The following is an 11,254-nucleotide window of genomic DNA, read 5'->3' as shown; positions in this document are numbered from 1 at the left end:
TTCGACAATTTCGATCGGTGGACCAATCTTCATCAGGGTTTACAAAAAAATGGCAGTCGGCCCTGGTAGTGAAGACACCAGACCGGGTGCCCGGTCGTTCTTACACACATCATACCGAGAGGAACAGTTGTGACAGTGATTGATTTTCGGCGCCTTGGCAGATTTACAGCGGCCTTTGGCAGCTATGCAGGGCAAGAGGAAGGCGGAGTCACATGTATGTAGAGCAAGGCGGTCAGTGAGGGAAAAAAAGGAAAAAGAAAGAAAAAGAAAAAAGCACACAGGAGGAGGGAGACGTAAGACGGAGAGTGAGGGGGGCGGGAAGTAGCGGCAGCTAGGTTCCCGTTCACCCGAGGCAAGGAGGGAGAAAGCGGTCGCTCCGCAGTACCAGTGCGTGGGCTGCCGTTGTAGCGGCAGAGAGGGCAAATTGAATCGGTTGGTGGGGGGCACAATAGACAAGGGGCTCAGAAGGAAGACAGAAGAGCGGCAACTTGTAGAAAGAGACACAGTGTCACAGTACACATACACAAGGCACGGCCCGTTCCGGCAACCTTGTGGTCCAGCTACGGTTGCGAAAAAAAAGAAAAAATATAGTTCCAAAAAAGAATATATGCATGGGATTCGCAAAGCAAGTGCGCCCATGGGCTTAGATTTAGGGAGTCGAGTTAAATAGCCTCCTTGTGGTCCAGTTTTTGAACGTTTAACAGACAACTGACATCAAGTCAGCACGTGCATATTTCAAGAAGGGCAATAGGTCACTCATAATGACCACTTCAGTGGCAGGGTCCAGGAAACTGAATTTATTGGCTTTCCGCTCGCCCCCTTGAGGCGCATGCGGAGGGGTGAGCAAGCAGTGAATAGCCAGCCTCTAAATTTTAGAGTACAGGGCATGTATTCGCGTTTCCCATGCACTTTCACGGCATATCCCGGAGGCACGTCAGCCGCCCCGGACTCTCATTAATTCCTTTAGTGTACGTTCCAAATTTATGGATGAAAAAAGATTATCTATGCTCGCGTGCACGGGTGTGTTGGAAACCAGATTGCAAGAGCACAACGCTCACGCGTTCAAAGGAGTGATCTGGCAGCCGAACGTGCCTGGAGAAGGGTAAATTGAGGAGACTTTTCACATGCGCGCGGTGATTGTTAAACCGCAGGCGGAAAGGGGTCTCTGTTTGGCCGATATATTCCTGCTTACACACCTCGCATCGAATTTTGTACACGATGTTACTGGAATCACAGTCAAGATTTTCGGTAATTTTATATACGAAGGGCGAGTTCGATGCTTCAGCCGTGTATGCTGTTGTCATGTGACGGCATACCTTGCAAAGAGGTTTCCCACACGGTCGACAGCCCTTGGGCGTGTTTGACTTCTGTGTCCTCGCCCTGACTAACAAATCCCTTAAAATTTTGTTTCTTCTATACACAACCCCAGGCGGCTGCTTGAAGATAGTAGCGAGTCGGATGCTCTGTTTCATGATATTAAAATGGCGGGTGAGAATGGCATTGACCCGCGGAGCACCGGTGGTGAATGTGAGGACCAAGTTTGGATCTGATTGTGTATTGGTATTGCTAACCTTTTCTCCCATTATCTGTGCTCGATCTAAGCTGCGGGTGCGTTCAATGGCATCGTCTACTATTTTTGGAGGATATTTTTGGCGCATGAGAGCAGATTTCAGTTCCTCCGCGTGTCGCTCAAATTGCGCAGATTCGGAACAGACTCTTCTGTATCTGTGGGTCTGGGAGTAGGGAATGCCTGTTTTGCAGTGATGAAGGTGACTACTATAAAAATGCAGCTTGTTGAGCCTACGCCGACGTGCAGCCTTTCCACGACACTTATTTTAGTCGGCAGTCGAACAGGCAACCAGCCGAGCGCCCGGTCCTTACACGTCGTTCACCTTCCCCGCGTCGCCGCTCGTTGTTCCCCGTGCGTCGGCGCCCTTCACCCAGGCAAGAGGAAAACGAAGCGCCGCAGTTCAGGAGGCAGGATCGAGCTGCGTCGCCATCGATCTGTACAAGTCCTCCATTGTCGCCTTCAAACGTTGTCGACCTTACTGTTGACGGTGTCTCTACCGTTGCGTTAATTCATACTGGAGCAACCGTGTTTGTCCTAAACGAACGCCTCTCTCGTGCTTTACTAAAAGTTACGACTCCACTTTCTGGGTTTTCTCTTCGCACAGCAAGCGCCCAGTCAGTTCAACCTTCAGGAGCATGCACAGCTAGAGTTGCTATTCAGGGCGTTCTCTATATTGTGGAGTTTGTGGTTCTGCAGTCCTGTTCTCACGACGTGATACTTGGGTGGGACTGTCTTTCGCGAAATAACGCCGTCATCAATTGTGCACTTGCTGAAGTCGAATTATCGCCTCTGTGTGACGTGCCCCTCGTCGGCGCCACATCTCTTCCCGCTAAGCTAGTTCTTCGAGAAGACATCGCCATACCGCCGTACTCGTCTGCCGTTGTTCCCGTTTTCTGTGGCGCTGTCTCTGAAGGCGCTGTCCTCTTCGCTCCTTCGGAACACTTCATGACCCGCAAAGACGTTCCACACCCTTTCTCCACGCTTGACGTTTCAGCCGGTTTCAGCGCCATCGTTGTCTGCAATCCGCTTCCTACAGCTTTGATGGCTCTTTGATGCGAAGCACTTGGCTATGTTCAGCCTCTTGATTACATATTTATAACAGAGGTGTCGGATGCATCGTGTGCAGAGCTCACTGACTTCTGTGCACTTTCCACTTCTGCTCCACCATCACTAGACTTATTCACACCTTTCATTGCCGATGACCTTACTTCCGAGCAGCGCTCCCAGCTTCTTCACCTGCTTGCCCAGTTCCGCTCTTCCTTTGATGTCGCTCAGATTACTCTGGGTCGCTCGTCAACCGTCAGCCACCACATCGACACTGGCTCCAACGCGCCATTGCGGCAGCGCCCGTACCGCGTATCCGCCAAGGAGCGTCAGGTGATCAGTGAGCACGTCGACGACATGCTTCAGCGCAGCGTCATTCGACCTTCCAATAGCCCGTGGGCATCGCCGGTGGTACTCGTCACAAAAAAAGATGGTTTCATTCGGTTCTGAGTCGATTATCGCCGTCTTAATAAGATAACGCGAAGAGACGTCTACCCTCTACCGAGCATTGACGACGCTCTGGACAGCTTGCAAGACGCTAAATTCTTCTCTTCGTTGCATTTACGCTCAAGCTAATGGCAGGTCCCGATGTCAGCAGTTTATTACCCTAAAACTTCATTCATTACTCCACGTGGTTTCATCATCATCAGCCTGGTTACGCCCACTGCAGGGCTAAGGCCTCTCCCAGACTTCTCCAATAACCCCGGTCATGTACTAATTGCGGCCATGTCGTCCCTGCAAACATCTTCATCTCATCCGCCCACCTAACTTTCTGCCGCCCCCTGCTACGCTTCCCTTCCCTTAGAATCCAGTCCGTAACCCTTAATGACCATCGGTTATCTTCCCTCCCCATTACATGTCTTGCCCATGCCCATTTCTTTTTCTTGATTTCAGCTAAGATGTCATTAACTCGCGTTTGTTAGCTCACCCAATGCGCTCTTATCTTGTTCTTCAACGTTACCACCATCATTCTGCTTTCCATAGCTCATTACGTCGTCCTCAATTTAAGTAGAACCATTTTCGTAAGCCTCCAGGTTTCTGCCCCGTAGGTGAGTACTGGTAAGACACAGCTATTATACACTTTTCTCTTTAGGGATAATGGCAACCTGCTGTTCATGATCTGAGAATGCCTGCCAAACGCACCCCAGCCCATTCTTATTCTTCTGATTATTTCCCTCTCATGATCCGGATCCGCCGTCACTACCTGCCCTTAGCAGATGTATTCCTTTACCACTTCCAGTGCCTCGCTACCTATTGTAAATTGCTGTTCTCTTCCGAGACTGTTAAACATTACTTTAGTTTTCTGCAGACAAATTTTTAGACCCAGTCTAGTGCTTTGCTTCTCCAGGTCAGTGAGCAGGCATTGCAATCGGTCCCCTGAGTTACTAAGCAAGGCAATATCATCAGCGCAGGTTACTAAGGTATTCTTCATTAAATTTTATCCCCAATTCTTCCCAATCCAGGTCTCTGAATACCTCCTGTAAACACGCTGTGAATAGCATTGGAGAGATCGTATCTCCCTGCCTGACGCGTTTCTTTATTGGGATTTTGTTGCTTTCTCTATGTAGGACTATGGCGGCTGTGGAGCCGCTGTAGATGTCTTTCAGTATTTTTGCATACGGCTCGTCTACACCCTGATTCCGTAATGCCTCGATGACTGCTGAGGTTTATACGAATTTGGCTGACCAGATGGTTTATACGAATTTAATGTGATGCCATTTGGACTATGCAATGCGCCTGCTACATTTGAACGAATGATGGACAATATCTTGCGTGGCCTAAAATGGAGCACGTGTTTGTGCCACCTCGACGACATCGTTGTGTTCGCCCATGATTTCAACACGCATCTTCTTTGCCTTAGGCAAGTGCTGACGCCCTTGACCAACGCAGGCCTGCAACTGAACCTGAAAAAGTGCCAGTTCGCCGTGCGCAAGCTCATGATTCTAGGTCACGTCGTATCACAAGACGGCATTTGCCCCGACCCATCAAAATTTCGCGCTGTAGCAGAATTTCCGAAACTTAAGACACTCAAAGAACTCCGCGCCTTCATCGGCCTCTGTTCTTACTTCAGACGCTTTGTTCGCAATTTTGCCTCAATAATGTCACCTCTGACACAACCCTTCAGTGACGCCAACAATATATCATCCTGGTCTACTGCATGCTACACCGCCTTCGTTACCTTACGCCGTCTCCTGACGTCTCCGCCTATTGTCGGCGAGGAGTTACGGAGTCGTCATCTATCGGAAGCGCCTCGCTGGCGTAGTATGAGGGATCACGCGGCGCGCTCCTCATAGGTTTTGCTGTCAGCGCTCACTGAAAACACCATGCGCGAGCTCTCCCCGACATTTCTGTAAGTACTTTCGAAACGAGAGAATTTTCTTACTGTCTAAATAATAATCTTGGGCACACTGAAAGCATACAATCGTTTACAGACGCTATCTCTTTACCGAATACGTAGAGTGAACGCCACTGCGTGCGGTCGCCGCGATGGAGTCTCCCGAACCGGCTTCTTGCGTGCAAGGTAGGCAAACGATGAGAGCAAACTATGTGAAATATGTTCTTATAGTGTTTGTATAACTTAATGGAGCGTAATAGAACGAAGCCTCAATGCAGCGATCGCGCAGATTCGCAGCGACCGACTGCGCGTCTGCATGCTTGTCCGCGCACTGTTTCGCTTTATCACCGCGCGCGTGTTCGCACCGTGCCATGAGCTTTAGGCCGCAGAATATGAGCATTTCACAGTAAACAAGCAACCATTGTTGCGTGGGCATTATCAGAGCTGTTCAAAAATAATTTCATTGTAGAGACTTCGACGCCTACGGGGACTGTAATATGCCGTCGCGACGATTCAATCTTTTTTTTTCTTCTAAATTCTTTGACCTTTCAATATTATTTCTCGAGTTGCGTCGCACTGTATGTTTATCGGTGTTCTCAGCGTGCAATTTCCCGCTGCTCCTTTTTTGTAATCCAGTGCATTAATTCATAACACAAACATGACCATATGCCATGCTTTCTTTTAAATGTGCTTCTTACCACTGCCTTTCCACTCGACTGAACTTGATAGTATCTATAGCATCGACAAGTTCATACACCAAACCGTCATGGCATTAGTCGTGCAGCGGACTCGGGCGAGCGTCTCAGTGCGCGTTTTCAGAACATCGCAGACCGGGCGCCGTAGCAGAAATCTTCCTCGCGTCTGTGCTTGCTGCATACCCGAGTTGTAGCCGATGATTGTTTGCCGGTTTTATGTTTCGCGAGCCAAGCTTCACGCAGCTTCTTGTCATGCGGCTACGTGTGAATAAGGCTGACACCGGCCTTCGTTACGTGCGTCCGGCCCTGCGGCACCGAGCAGTAGCCTACAATGTTGCGCGCCTTCAAAGGCAGCCACTACCTATTGTAGTGCTTTCAAGCGTTGTAAAGTACACACTCGAAGCGGGAAAATCTCGCCACTAAATGAGGGCCGCAGCCTACTAGGGAATTTAAACTCTCGTTTTCAGCTCGCTTCGGCGCTCCCGAAGCAGCCGACGCGGTCGCTATGTCCGCGTGATCCCTGCTTGCACGTCACGCCGATGGTGGCGCCAGCTTTTCCAGTGGTGGAGCTCGAGGCCAATACTGCGACACTACGACCCCACCGCCCCAACTGCAGTGCATACCGATGCCAGTGGTATTGGCCTTGGCACTGTCCTTGCGCAGCGCAAGTCTGGCTACTCCGAGTACGTCGTTGCTTACGCCAGTTGTGTTCTGACCAAAGCGGAACGCAATTATAGCGTCACAAAAAAAGAATGCCTGGCCATCGTTTGGGCACAAGAGAAGTTTCGCTCTTATTTATCGGCAGGCCTTTCAATGTGGTTGCGGACCATCACGCCGTTTGTTGGTTAACCTCTTTGAAAGACCCGTCTGGACGCCTTGCCGCTCGGCTCTGCGCATTCAAGAAGACGACATTCACGCCATATACCGCTCAGGTCGCAAGCACACTGACGGTGATGCTCTGTCCCGCTCTCCGCTGCCAGCCGACACGGCCTCCCTCTCCACCATTGAGGCGGTATCCTCGGTCGACATCGACACCTTCGTATCAGAACAGCACAAAGATCCTTGGGTGGCCTCTCTTTTGGATCTGCTTTCTGGCTTGCCTGCATCTCCCATCTCCCGCTCCCTGCGTCGCCAGGCTGTCCATTTTGTTGTCCAGGATAACCTCTTGTATCGACGCAACCACCAACCCGATGGTCGCAATTGGCCCCTGGTTATTTCTAGGACTTTGCGTTCCGAAATGTGCGCGTCTTTCCATACTGACCCACAATGTGCACACGCAGGCGTTTTGAAGACGTATGAGCGCCTGCGGCAACGTTACTACAGGTGAGGAATGTTTACTTTTCTCGAAAAGTTTGTCCGCTCGTGCCCGCAATGCCAACGCCGCAAATCTCCGCCTCATCCGGCCCACTGTTTATTACAGCCGCTTCCGTGCCCTGCTCGTGCCTTCAACCGTGTGGGAATTGACCTGTACGGGCCGCTACCGCTAACAGCCGCTGAAAACGATGGATTATTGCCGCAGTTGATCACCTTACACGCTATGCTGAAACCGCTGCTCTACCTGCAGCGACCGCCAGTGATGTTGCATCCTTTCTGCTCCATCGTTTCATTCTTCGTCATGGCCCACCTCGGGAACTGCTGAATGGTAGAGGCTGTGTGGTTCTGTCACAGGTGGTTGAAGCTCTGCTTGCTGAGTGCCGCATAGTTCACCGGACCACCACGCCGTACCATTCTCAAACTAACGGGCTTACAGAGCGTTTCAATTGCACCCTTGGTGATATGCTCGCGATGTACGTTTCATAGGAGCATACAAACTGGGACATCATCCTCCCATTTGTCACGTACGCATATAATACGGCTACACAAAGTACTAGAAGATTTTCTCCATACTTTCTTCTCTACGGTCGCGACCCTTCTCATACCATCGATACTGTTTTGCCTTATACACCAGACACATCAAAGTGTGCTCCCATTTCAGCCGTCGCCCGATACACCGAGGAATGCCGGCAATTAGCCTGAAAGCTCACCTCCGCCGACCAACAACGACAAAAAGCCAATCGTAATGGTGACTCTGCGAATCCGAACTTCGCTCCCGGCACACTTGTCTTGTTGTCCGTGCCTTCTCCCACGCGTGGACTTTCGACAAAGCTTCTCTCACAGTATGATGGACCATACCGCATCGTCGAACGCACCTCTCCAGTCAACTATGTCATAGAGCCGCTTACATCGACATCTGACAAGCGCCGCCGTGGACGGGATGTTGTTCACATTTGCCGCCTGAAACAATTCTATGACCCGCTCGTCTGCACGTCGTCAGTCGCCAGGATGGCTCCGCTTTTGCACCGTGGGTAATTGTAATGAAGAAGAGGAGCACAAGAACAAGGCCAGCCAGATCGTCTCTTCCATGCCTGCTGTGCAACCAGTGGGCCAGCCGGATCGCCAGTGCTTAGCACGAGTGTGAGTCGTTCGGGCAACCAGCTGTTCCTGCTCTGCGTCACCTGCCTTCTCGGTTACGATCACACGTTACCGTCGGAACTGTTCAGTGCACCCTTTAAAACACACACACATACATATATATATATATACATACATATATATATATATATATATATATATATATATATATATATATATATATATATATATATATATATATATATATATATATATATATATATATATATATATATATATTGTTAGGAAGGATAAACGAAGAGAGGCAGAAAAGAAGGTCGCGAGACGCTGGCTGCTGCGGCTTGTTGGTGGTCAGCCATCTTAACTACTCAGAGTCATTTTGAATATATATTGTAAATATAATCTTCCATACTCCCGACATCCCCCTAACATATTGGTGGAGGTGGTCGGTACCACGGCTGGAAACGGAGTTCCGCAGTGGACGACGCATCACCGTCCGCACCATGAATGACGTTGAGCACTCGGGATCAACGTCGTTGCCGCCTCCTACGTCACCATCGCATGCTACGTAACTGTCACCTTCGGTTGTCATTGTGCAACCCAAGGATCCTGTAACTTTCTGCGGGACCGATGGCGCCGACGTTGAAGAGTGAGTGGCCATGTATGAACGCGTGAGTGGAATCAACAGATGCGATCCTGCACTTGAAACCTAACCTGCTGTTCTCCCTAAGAGGCACGGCAAAGGTGTGGTGCAAAAACCACGAAGAGGAGTTAACCAGCTGGGACCAATGCAAAGAGAAATTGACAGAGTTGTTTGGCAAACCAGCCGCCTTTAAAATTGCCGCAAAGCAGGAACTGGCCTCCCGTGCCCAACCCCCCACGGAACCCTATGTCTCGTACATCCAGGACGTGATGGCACTTTGTCGTAACGCCCATCACGACATGACAGAAGCTGAGAAGGTCGGGAACGTGCTTAAGGGTATTGCTGACGACGCGTTTAATCTGCTCATGTACAAAAGCTGCTCTACAGTTGATGCAACCATTAAAGAGTGCCGACAATTCGAGCAGGCCAAAAGCCAACGCGTGTTGGATCCATTCGCCAGACTTCCCAATACTGACGCAACGTCGACGTGTGAAGATCAGCCCGCATAACCGCATGCGTCGCCCTCAGAGGACGTGATGCAAACCGTTCTACGTGAACTGGATGCGATGACACCCGCAGCTTTCTGTTCTTGTAGCCCCGATGCTACCACGTTTTCAGTTCTCCTCGTACAAGCCATCGTTCTCCAGGAACTTGAAAACATTGGTTTACAGTCTGTGTGTGCTGTCACCCAATCCAGAGCTAACGAACGCCCTTCTACTATTTTCGCTCCACCCCGACGCTTCTCTCGGCATTATCGCAACTCGACTGAGTGCAGAACTGCGGACGACCCGCCGATATGTTTCACCTGTCGCCGAATTTGTCATGTCACCTGATACTGTCGTAACTCATGGCCCTCAACACCTTGCACGCTGACCAACCTGAGCCATTTTGATGGAAATGCCCGCAATGTTTCGGCGACCGCCGAGTCTAACAGCACCGACAACTCTCCCAGGAACACGTGGTACAGCCGCTAACCATCGTCACGCGGACACCAGTTTCGTTCACCACAAACACGTCACCCATGTTCCCGTTCGTCGCAGCCACGTCGCTTATAGTCCCCTGTGGCATTTGGCCGGATCCTTTCGGAAAACTAAGAAATGCAGCACTCGGAGGTGGTGCTACATTGCCTACTACCGCAGCAAATCCTCTGTCTGTACCGACAAGGAGAAGTGTAAGAGAGCTTAAAATAGACTGCGTACCTGTCCAAGCACTCGTCGACACTGGAGCCCACGTATCTGTGATGAGTGCTAGCCTACGTGGACGCTTAAAGAAGGGCCCAACCCCAGCAGCTAGCCGAGTGCTTCGTGTGGCCGGCGGCGGCGTGCTGGTTGTTCATGGAATGTGTACTGCGCGTTAAGTTATAGCCGGCCGCCCTACTTCTGTTCTCTTTGCTGTGATCGACAACTGCCGTCACGACGTTATCCTTGGATAGGGCATTTTAACCACTCATTCTGCTCTCATCAACTGCGCGACCAGCGTTCTTCAGTTGGGACTGCCTCAACTCGGCGATGCTCCGAGCGCCACCCCACTGCACTTGTGCTCGCTTCACGATGTGCGTCTGCCACCCGAGGCAGGTACTTACGTCACTTTGACCGCCCAGCCACAGGTTCCTGACGGTGAACATGTGCTTCGCCCCATCATCGACATGCTTTTGAACCGGAACGTTGCTGTTCCGCATACGCTGGTGATAGTTACTGACAACGTCAATCTACCGCTTCTGAATTTCAGCCTATGCCCTCAAGTGATCCCAGCCGGCATGTTCTTGGCCAGCGTTTCTAGTGGTTCCGAATTTCACATTGAGAGTGGTTCCCGTTGTCTAGAGGTTGAATTTAATATTGGCCTTATTAGCGCCAATTGCAGCTCACAGCTGTGATTCCTTAACGGATGACATTGCGAAAATGATTGCACCTGACCTCACCTCTGCACAGGCCACGGACATACGTCACCTGTTTGAATCGTACAGTGACATCTTTGATTTCGGCGACAGGCATTTAGGCTAAACATCTGTCATGCACCACTGTATAAACACTGGAGACATGAATCCTATTCGTCGGCGTCCCTATCGGGTATCGCATGCTGAACGTCGAGCCATTCAATAAGAAATAGACAAAATGCTCCGCAAAGGGGTCATCAAGCCATCAGCCAACACTTGGGCATCGCCTGTCGTCCTTGTGAAAAAGAAAGATGGTACCTGGCGTTTTTGCGTCGATTATCGCCACTTATACAAGATCATGCTCAAAGACATCTATCCACTACCACGTATCGATGACGCCTTGGACTGCTTGAACGGAGCTAAATACTTCTCGTCCTTCGATATTCGATTCGGCTACTGGCAGATGTGAGTTCATGAAATGGACTGCCAGAAGACGGCCTTCATCACGCCGTATGGCTTATGTCAGTTCAAGGTCATGCCCTTTGTCCTATGCATTGCTCCTGCGACATTTGAACGTATGAGGGAGTCTCTTCTTCGAGGCTACAAATGGACCACCTGTCTTTGTTACCTTGACGAGGTTATTGTTTTGTTCTCCCACGTTCGGCAACCACCTGGCCGACTC

The sequence above is a fragment of the Dermacentor albipictus genome, chromosome 2, assembly GCF_038994185.2.
Source record: "Dermacentor albipictus isolate Rhodes 1998 colony chromosome 2, USDA_Dalb.pri_finalv2, whole genome shotgun sequence".
NCBI classification, from domain to species: domain Eukaryota; kingdom Metazoa; phylum Arthropoda; class Arachnida; order Ixodida; family Ixodidae; genus Dermacentor; species Dermacentor albipictus.
The sequence above is the reverse complement of the archived record's forward strand: the minus strand, read 5'-3'. Positions refer to the sequence as shown.